This window comes from Aulonocara stuartgranti (genome assembly GCF_965226115.1).
Source record: "Aulonocara stuartgranti genome assembly, chromosome: 4".
Lineage (NCBI taxonomy): Eukaryota > Metazoa > Chordata > Actinopteri > Cichliformes > Cichlidae > Aulonocara > Aulonocara stuartgranti.
Window position 1 is genome coordinate 35309550 of NC_138942.1, and position 9692 is coordinate 35319241.

A 9692-nucleotide genomic window follows, 5' to 3' on the forward strand; every position below is an offset into this window, starting at 1 on the left:
TAGGATTTTACATTTGAGCTCATGTTTCCTGTCTTAATGGTTTCAGATAAGTTAAACTCTGTAGTCCATCCATCCATCCATTTTCTTCCGCTTATCTGGGGCCGGGTCGTGGGGGCAGCAGCCCAAGCAGAGAAGCCCAGACCTTCCTCTCCCCATCCACCTCCTCCAGCTTATCCGGGGGAACACCAATGCGTTCCCAGGCCAGCCGAGAGATATAATCTCTCCAGCGTGTCCTGGGTCTGCCCCAGGGCCTGCTCCCTCCCGGGTGAGGTTTTCCGGACATCCGGACATGCCCGGAAAATGCCCGGAAAACCTCACCCAGGAGGCGCCCAGGAGGCTTCCTTGTCAGATGCCCGAACCACCTCAACTGGCTCCTTTCAATGTGGAGGAGCAGTGGCTCTACTCTGAGCCCCTCCCAAATGGCCGAACTTCTCACCCTATCTCTAAGGGAGAGGCCAGCCACCCTTCGGAGGAAGCCGATTTCCGCCGCTTGTATTTGACCAGTAAATTGAGAGCTTCACTTTTACACTCAGCTCTCTCTTCACCACAACAGACCGGTACGGTATCCGCATCACTGCAGCCACTGCACCAATCCGTCCGTCGATCTTCTGCTCCCTTCTCCCATCACTTGTGAACAAGACCCCGAGATACTTGAACTCCTCCACTTGGGGCAGGAACTCATCCCCGACCTGAAGTGGGCACTCTACCCTTTTCCGGCTGAGGACCATGGCCTCAGATTTGGAGGTGCTGATTCTGGTTCCCACCGCTTCACACTCAGCTGCGAACTGTTCCAAGGCAAGCTGGAGGCCCTCACCCGATGAAGCCAACAGAACCACATCATCTGTAAAAAGCAGAGATGAGATCCTGAGACCACTGAAGTGATAGCTTTCAGCCACTTGGCTACACCTAGAAATTCTGTCCATAAAAATTATGAACAGAATTGGTGACAAAGGGCAGCCTTGGCGGAGCCCATCACCCACCAGGAACAAGTCTGACTTATTGCCGGCAATGCGAACCAAGCTCTTGCAACGGTCATATAATGACTGAATGGCCCGAAGCAATGGGCCAGGCACCTCATAGTCCTGGAGCACCCCCCACTGGACCTCCCGAGGGACACAGTCGAATGCCTTCTCCAAGTCCACAAAGCGCATGTAGACTGGTTGGGCAAACTGCCATGCACCCTCAAGTATCCTTGAGAGCTGGTCCAGTGTTCCACGACCAGGACGAAAACCACATTGTTCCTCCTGTATTCGAGGTTTGTGCTACTACAAATTCTGTAGTAAAAAGTAAAATGTAACCTCTGCGTCCAATGTTTTCTTGTGTAATAAAGTGTAATAAATGAGAACCCTAAAGGATTTTAGTCACTTCTTACCTGTACTTACCATCAGAGCTTCTGTAAAATGGCACAAATGCTTGCAGCCAGTTCAAAAACTCCCAGAAATGTAGACTTTATTTAAGAATCAGTCACTTTTAGACCATATAAACATATCATGTATCAATGTTGGTGCTAATTTAAAAGCTGAATTGTGCAAAACAAAAACAAACAAACAAAAAACCTGCTCCTTTTAAAGCAGTCCATTCAGTGGCCAATATTGACGACAGCTTTTGTTTCATTATCACAATGAATACATTTATCACTGAATTCCTCATTAACAGACCACAATAAATAATCACTGGTCCAATACACAGTGTGTGTGTATACAGTGTGCTAAGCCAATTAAGTAGATATTATACATGCATAGATGTCCTTTGTAGTTAGACACTTTCAGATTTTATCCTGCAGAAAAGGATCATTGGGACAGCCATGGCACATAAGTGAGGGGAAGAAAAGTTTAAAAATTTAAAAACTAAGGTAAGAAAAGGTGCTAAAATGAGAAAAATGAAACATCCATTCACCACATTCATCTTAATACAGTGGGGCAAAAAAGTATTTAGTCAGCCACCGATTGTGCAAGTTCCCCCACTTAAAATGATGACAGAGGTCAGTAATTTGCACCAGAGGTACACTTCAACTGTGAGAGACAGAATGTGAAAAAAAAATCCATGAATCCACATGGTCCCCTCAGGAGGCAGAAGCTGGAGGATGTCTGGTCATTTGTTCTAACACAAGCTGTTGGGGAATTATATAATATTTTTAACCAGTTTATGAAAGAGGATCCAAAACCAAATTTGTGTAAAGTTGCAAATAGAAATTTCCAGTTAACTCTGTCGAATGCTTTTTCTGCATCTAAAGAGAATATTGTAGTTTCTAGGTTTTTACTGTATGAGTAGTCTATCAAATTAAGTAATCTACGTGTATTTGTTGATGAGTGCCTGCCTTTTATGAAACCAGTTTGGTCAGGATGAATTAAGAGGGGGGTTATTTTCTCCAGTCTCTTTGAGAGAGCTTTGCAGATTATTTTAAGGTCTACGTTTATAAGGGATATTGGACGATAGCTTGAGGGATATACAGGGTCTTTGCCTGGTTTTAGCAGGAGATTAATGTTTGCAGAATTCATATTTGATGGAAGTCTGCCCTTTTCTTTAATTTCCAACAACGTTCTGTAGAAAACTGGTGCTAGAATCGACCAGAATTCTTTGTAGAATTCTGCAGGAAAGCCGTCTGGACCTGGAGCCTTATTATTGGGCATACTTATCAGGGCTTCCTGGAGTTCACCTGGTGTCAGTGGTGAATCCAGTGCCATTGCTTGAGTGTCTAATAATTTTGGAAGAGTTATGTTGTCCAAAAACTGATCAATTTCTTTTTTAGATGGGTTTATTTGTGGTGAACAAAACGTTTTATAAAAAATCCCTGAAAATGTTGTTTATTTGTTTTGGGTCATATATTGTGTTCCCAGATGAATCTTGAACAGCACATATAGTTGTTTTTTCTTTATTTATTTTTAGCTGGTTTGCTAGAAATTGTCCGGATTTATTACCATGTTCATAATTTTGTAGGCGTAGTCTTTGTACTAAGAATTTTGTTCTTTTATCAATTATCTCATTTAATTCTAGTTTTGTTTTCTGTATTTTGTTCAATGTTTCCTGATCTTGGTGGGACGCGTAGGCTTCTTCTAGGGATTTGATGGTTTTTTCTAATTCCTGAATATTTTTGTTTTCTTTTTTCTTTTTATGTGATGAGAAAGAAATTATTTTACCTCTCATCACAGCTTTCCCTGCTTCCCATAGAACAGAAGCTGATGTTCCGGGAACATCATTATAGTCTAAATATAGAGTCCACTCTTTTTTTAAATATTTAATAAAGTCTTCATCTTTAAGCAGTGATGTATTAAATCTCCAGTTCTTACTTGGCGTAGTATTATTCTTGTGCATTAGTGTTCGCGATACAGGAGCATGATCGCTGACAGCTATAGGGTGAATCTCTGTGTCTGAAATGTCACTCAGCAGTGAGCTGCTGACCAAAAGATAATCCAGACGAGAGTAGGAGTGATGGACATGTGAGAAAAAAGTATATTCCTTACTGGTGGGGTGAAGGGAGCGCCATGCTCCAAAGGGTATAATACTTACTGCTAAGAATTATTGTTCCAGCAAAGAAATAATCAACTAAAAACAAATTCCCTGACGTTTGGTGACAAGTAATAAGGTTATATAATGCAGGTAGTGATGTTTTTTAACGTCAGCAGGCTCTTTGGTAGCAAAATACCTAAAATGACTGATCTAAAATTCTAGTTCTACTCTACATTCTAAAGTACATTCAGATCCAGTGCCCATTACAGAGGTTTTTTTCATGAAGTTCTAGAAATGTACTGTAGGTGAAGATACAAAAATAATTACCCAAGTGTTAAAATCACGTATTATCTGTGAGACAATACAATTAAAACATGGGAAACTGATCTGATCTGTTAGCATCTACCAAGAGGCAAATGTCAGAATTTTTACCTTTTTGTAGGTAAAAAATGTTGACAAAGAATATTTGTTTCTTGTTAGTTTCGCTGCAACCAAAAGACTGACCAGGAAAATACAGGGATGGGTAATATACCATTCAGCACTTTCATGAGAGTAAAGTCATAGCAGCCCTCAGTCTGCCCACTGAAGCAAGGGCCTGCTTTGCAGGTGTCAGTTAGGTAGAAAACAAAAAGCGCAGAAAAAAGTGCTTTTATGAATAGGTGAATGAGTCAAGTTGTAGAAAGTGCTCTGAGTGCTCAGCATATCACATCTTCACCTGTCTGTATTACCTGTCTCCACTAGTTACTGGTGATCTGTTGTTGACACATAGGATATTAAACACGTACGTAACAGTAATCAATATGTAGCTTTTTAGGTGATAATCATAATATCAGATTGGGGCAGCTCTAGGACTTAGTCCATCTGTACCCCTGTTCAGCCCAGTTTAATCTGAGCTGCATTTAACACCAACAATAACTCATATAGAGCTGCTCATCACAAGATTGTGGCTTTTGTGTGTCCTGATCATTCTAGTAAGCTGCTTTGCTCATCTGCCCCCCCCCCCCCCTTTTTTTTAAAGGTTCAAGGTTCAAGGTTCTTTATTTGTCACATGCATAGTTATACAAGTATAACACACAGTGAAATGTAGCCTGACACGCTCCTCGACATGTGCAAAAATATATAGTATATACACTGGGTGAATGTGCAGTAGTAGCAGCAAGCAGGTGAATTCTGTACATTAATATGAATAGACATCTGACTATTTTACAGGATAGACAATATAAACATATTTAAAATTAAAGGAATTGAAATGTACATTGTGCCTGGGTTTAGTGTCTGGAAGAGTCCTGTCTCAGTCAATTATAGATGATGTGAGAGGGCGGGTGTGTGTGTTACGGAGTATAGCATGGTGGGAAAGGACGGAGAGAAAACCCCCCCCCCCTAAGTTTTGTTGGTTTTGTTTTTGAGTTTGTTTTGGATTAATTGCATGTTTTTGTGTTTATTTACGGTTGTTGCACCTGTGTGGGAGGGGAGATTTTACTCTAGCCCAGCTGCCAGTGAGGCGGAGTTGAATACAGGGAGCGGCTGATTGGAGTTCCTCTTTATAAAGGGGAGAGGAAGCAGGAAGTGTTGTTGTTGTTTTTAGTAGGACCTCGGTGAAGCAGGAGAGCCCCGGAGATCCAGGACAAAGTGTGCGCATTTTTAATAGAAAGGATCTTTTTTTAGCCTGGCCTGGTTTTTGCTTTTAACGAAACGGAGGACGTGGAAAGGAGGACGTATTCCTATGGAGCTGTGAGAGGACGTGCTGGAAAAGAGAGGACGTGCTGGAAAAGAGAGGACGTGCTGGAAAAGAGAGGACGTGCTGGAAAAGAGAGGACGTGCTGGAAAAAAAGGGACGTGTTGGAAAAGAGGAAAACGAGCACTAGACTGGAGACCTCCTGCGCCCCGATAAGAAGAACTGGACCAGCTCGGGGAAGTTTAACTGCCGGGAGGTAATGTGGAGACCCAGCCTCGAACAAAGTTAAAGCCTGAAAAGGTGGGTGGCAAACCTGTTTTAGGGAGCTGCAGCATTGATACGGTTGGTTGCGTGTTCGTGCAGTGACCCTCTCTCCCCTGTTTGTAACTAGGCGAAGAACTCGGACCGCGGTGGTCTTTGGGCTTTGGATCCCTGGCCGGGGTTGTCTTCAGCCGGTAGTTTGCCTAGAGGAAGAACAAATAAATTTTGTGTAACCCATTGCAGTGTGTGCGTGGTGGTTTGTTGCTGGTCCCTACTAGAGATGGCACGATACCACTTTTTTATGTCCGATACCGATACCGATATCATAAATTTGGATATCTGCCGATACCGATATGAATCCGATATGGTGTTTTTTAATCAACAAAACTGTTTTTTAAATATCTTGCTGCATTTTGTATAAGTTCATACTCAAGTTTAAAACAACAACTACACTAAAGCTATTCTGTTATACCTGTATACAAAAAAAATATTTCATAGTTCAGCAATACTGATCAATCTAATAAACTTAAACCTACACCATCCTCCCTATTCTGGTATTTTAAAGAGTACTTAGCATAAATATTAAGCAACCTAACTAATAGGGTTCCAACTCCCAGCAACAACAAAAATAAATAAATAAAGAATGGGGAACCACCCCTCACGCTCCACCTCATGATGCTTAATCGACGTAATCAACCTTAATTTGATGCAGTGTGGAAAAAAATGCACAGAAATCAATTATTTTTCAAGAAATATTAAATAGATTCAACATCTTTCTTCAACAGAATTGCAGACTGCACAGATGGTACCTTCCCAAAGGAAAAAGTACTATAGCTTACTAGGGTATATATATTAGACTTAATAGTTACTATATACAGTAATGGACTTCTATTCATTTTGCATCAAATTAAAACTTTGGGTGTCAGATAATTATTTATTAAAAGCTAGACATTTTAAATGAGAATAAGAAAGAAAAGTATGTCTTTGTGCCCCCTTTTCCCTGTTCATGCCCTATCGGCCCCCCTAGCTAAACTTTGCTAGATCCGCCCCTGCACAGTTACCAGCGTCAGCTACGTAGAAAAAGATCCTGGAGTAGAAAGTAATATTAAATACATTCTAACAACAGCTTATCAAGCTTAAACGTGCTGCTGTTGTTCAGCCGCTGGTTTCCTCTTTCTGGTGCAAAGTGGGCCAAAAGCAAACTAGAGACACGGACTCGCGACAGAAAAGCCGATCAGCTGATCGTTAAGCAGTTTCATGATTGAAGTAGCAGCAAGAAGAGGCAGTCGCTTGTTAAGCTTAACGCAGGAATGCTTTACAAACATTCAGAGATGGACTTACACACTTGCTTTACTTCTCTCGGGATAACTTTGTCGGAGATGAAATGCCAGGTTGCTAGCGAAGCTCCAAATGCTATCCAGACCACCACAGGTCCCGCATGCCACAGCCGCTCTATCACGTGATGCATACTGCTCCGACGTGCTAACCTGAGGTGAGTTACGGTGTGTTGCAAGTTTTGTGAGGTGCTTTCGTGATATTTAATGGATCGGATTACATTTTTTATTTTTCTCCGATATCCGATCCAGTAATTTAGGTCAGTATCGGACCGATACCGATACGTAATATCGGATCGGTCCATCTCTAGTCCCTACTAGAATTCCTATTCTTTTTGCACGGAGGCTCTCTTAACAGACCTCCCGTAACATGTGTGTTTAGGGCATGGATGGCTTGGGGATAGAAGCTCCTCTTGAGTCTCTCTGTCCTTGCCCGGAAGATGCGGAACCTTCTACCAGATTGCAGAAGTTGGAACAGTTTGTTGCCAGGATGGGACGGGTCCTTCAGTATCTGCGCTGCTCTAGTCCGGCATCTCCTGGTGTAGGTGTCCTGAAGCGGGGGGAGAGCAATCCTGCAGCAGCGTTCTGCTGTACGGATCACTCTCTGGAGAGCTTTTTGGTCCTTCACACAGCTGTTCCCGAACCACGATGTCATGTTCTGTGTGAGGATGCTCTCCACAGCGCCTGTATAGAAAATCCTGAGGATCTTTGGAGAGACCCTGAACTTCCTCAGTTGTCGTAGGTGATACAGGCGCTGCCTAGCCTTTTTGGTCTGGACCTGAATGTGGGCAGCCCATGTCAGGTCTGAGGAGATGTGGACACCAAGATACTTGAAGGACTGCACCCTCTCCACTGGAGCTCCATTGATGATAATGGGCTTGTAGTCTCTGTGCTGACCCCTTCTGAAGTCCACCACCAGCTCCTTGGTCTTGCTGACGTTCAGCTGGAGGTGGTTGTCCTGGCACCACGATGCCAGATTCTTCACTTCATCCATGTAGGCCGCCTCATCGTTGTTGGAGATGGCACCCAACACCACTGTGTCGTCAGCAAACTTCACAATGGTGTTGGAGCCATGGGTGGCCACACAGTCTGAAGTGTAGAGGGAGTAGAGCAGTGGCGAGAGGACACATCCCTGAGGTGCTCCTGTGTTGATGGTGATGCTGTTGGAGAAGCACCTGCCCACCCTCACCACCTGAGTTCATCCAGTGAGGAAGTCCAACACCCATGCACACAGACGGCTGTTAAGTCCCAGATCCCTTAGCTTTGTGAACAGTCTGCAGGGCACTATTGTGTTAAACGCTGAGCTGTAATCAACAAACAGCATTCGCACATAGTTACCCTGTTTCTTGTCCACGTGGCTGAGTGTGGTGTGTAGGACGTGGGCGATGGCATCCTCTGTGGATCTGTTGGATCTGTAGGCGAACTGCAGCGGATCTGTGGTCTGGGATGGAGGAGGAGATGATGTTCTTCAGCAGCCTCTCAAATCTTGGTCCAAGATGGCGCTGGAGTGACGGCAGCCTTTCCAAGTAGCTCTGCAACACCGCACCTTTTTTGTTAACTTTAACTTTTTTAGACTAGGCTTTTCAAACTTTTTTTCACCTTCCTCTACTTATACCTCTTAGATATAGCGATACAAGATGGATAATGCACTTTCAAAACTTCTGGAACCAGATGGTAAATGGTAAATGGCCTGTATTTGTATAGCGCTTTTCTAGTCCCTAAGGACCCCAAAGCGCTTTACACAACCTGTCATCCACCCATTCACACACACATTCACACACCAGCTCCTTCATCTATTCGAGAGCGGAGCTGCTGGCACTAAGAACAAAGGGACAGACCGGCATGCGACACAACATCCCGACCGAACTAAAGAGGAGCTACAGAGGCTGCAAAGCTGGAGCGAGGAGAGCGGATCACCGGAGGCGATTCAAACCATCAATCCCGACAGTGATCATGGGCAACGTGAACTCGTTACAGAATAAGATTGACGAACTGTGTGCTCTGAACAACCACAGACTATACCGTGAGTGCAGCTTGTTTATCTTCACGGAGACGTGGCTAACCGAGCTAACGCCGCAGGCTAACGTAGACCTATGCGGTTTCACATCCGTGAGAGCCGATAGGGACACGCAGGCCAGCGGGAAAAGCAGAGGTGGGGGACTCATTGTCTACGTTAACAACAGATACTGTAACCCTGGACACGTCTCCGTTAAAGTTTCGGTATGCCGTCCGGACCTGGAGCTGCTAGCTGTTAGCTTGCGGCCATATTATCTACCTCGGGAGTTCAGTCATGTGATCTGTGTGTGTGTTTACATCCCTCCGAGGGCCGACGCAACAGCTGCCTGTGAGAAAATACACACAGTCACAGCAAGACTTCAGACACAAAACCCCGAGGCTTTCATTATTATATCTGGAGACTTTAACCATGCCACACTGGACTCTACTCTGGCTGCTTTTCACCAGTTTGTGAATTGTCCCACAAGGAGCAACAGGACAATTGACCTACTGTATGCTAATGTGAGAGATGCATACAGAACCACCCCCCTCCCCCCACTAGGGAAGTCAGACCACAACCTGGTTTACCTACAGCCACAATACACACCCCTCGTCCAAAGGCAACATGTCACAACGCGCTCCATCCGGAGATGGACCCCAGAAAAGGAGGATGCTCTGAGAGACTGCTATGACACCACAGACTGGGATGTGCTCCTGAGCCCACATGGTGAGGACATAGAGGGGGCGACACACTGTCTTACAGACTACCTCAACTTTTGTGTGGACACAGTCGCCCCTGCTAAGACGGTACGGTGTTATCCTAATAACAAACCGTGGGTAACACAGGAAGTCAAAGCTGTCCTCAACATGAAGAAGAAGGCTTTCAGGAGCAAAGTGAAGGAGGAGATGAAAGCAGCACAGCGGGAGGTGAAACGCTGCCTGAGGGAAGCAAAGGACACCTACAGGAGGAAGGTGGAGCA

The 9692-nt window shown here is 44.3% G+C and overlaps 1 long non-coding RNA gene across 1 annotated transcript; it reads left to right on the plus strand.

The window, feature by feature from the left end:
* Positions 1-4826: 4826 nt before the first annotated feature.
* On the plus strand, positions 4827-5622 carry LOC309705028. Its single transcript, XR_014276437.1, has 2 exons — positions 4827-5422; positions 5514-5622. It is a non-coding gene; the product is annotated as an uncharacterized lncRNA (long non-coding RNA).
* Positions 5623-9692: the final 4070 nt, after the last annotated feature.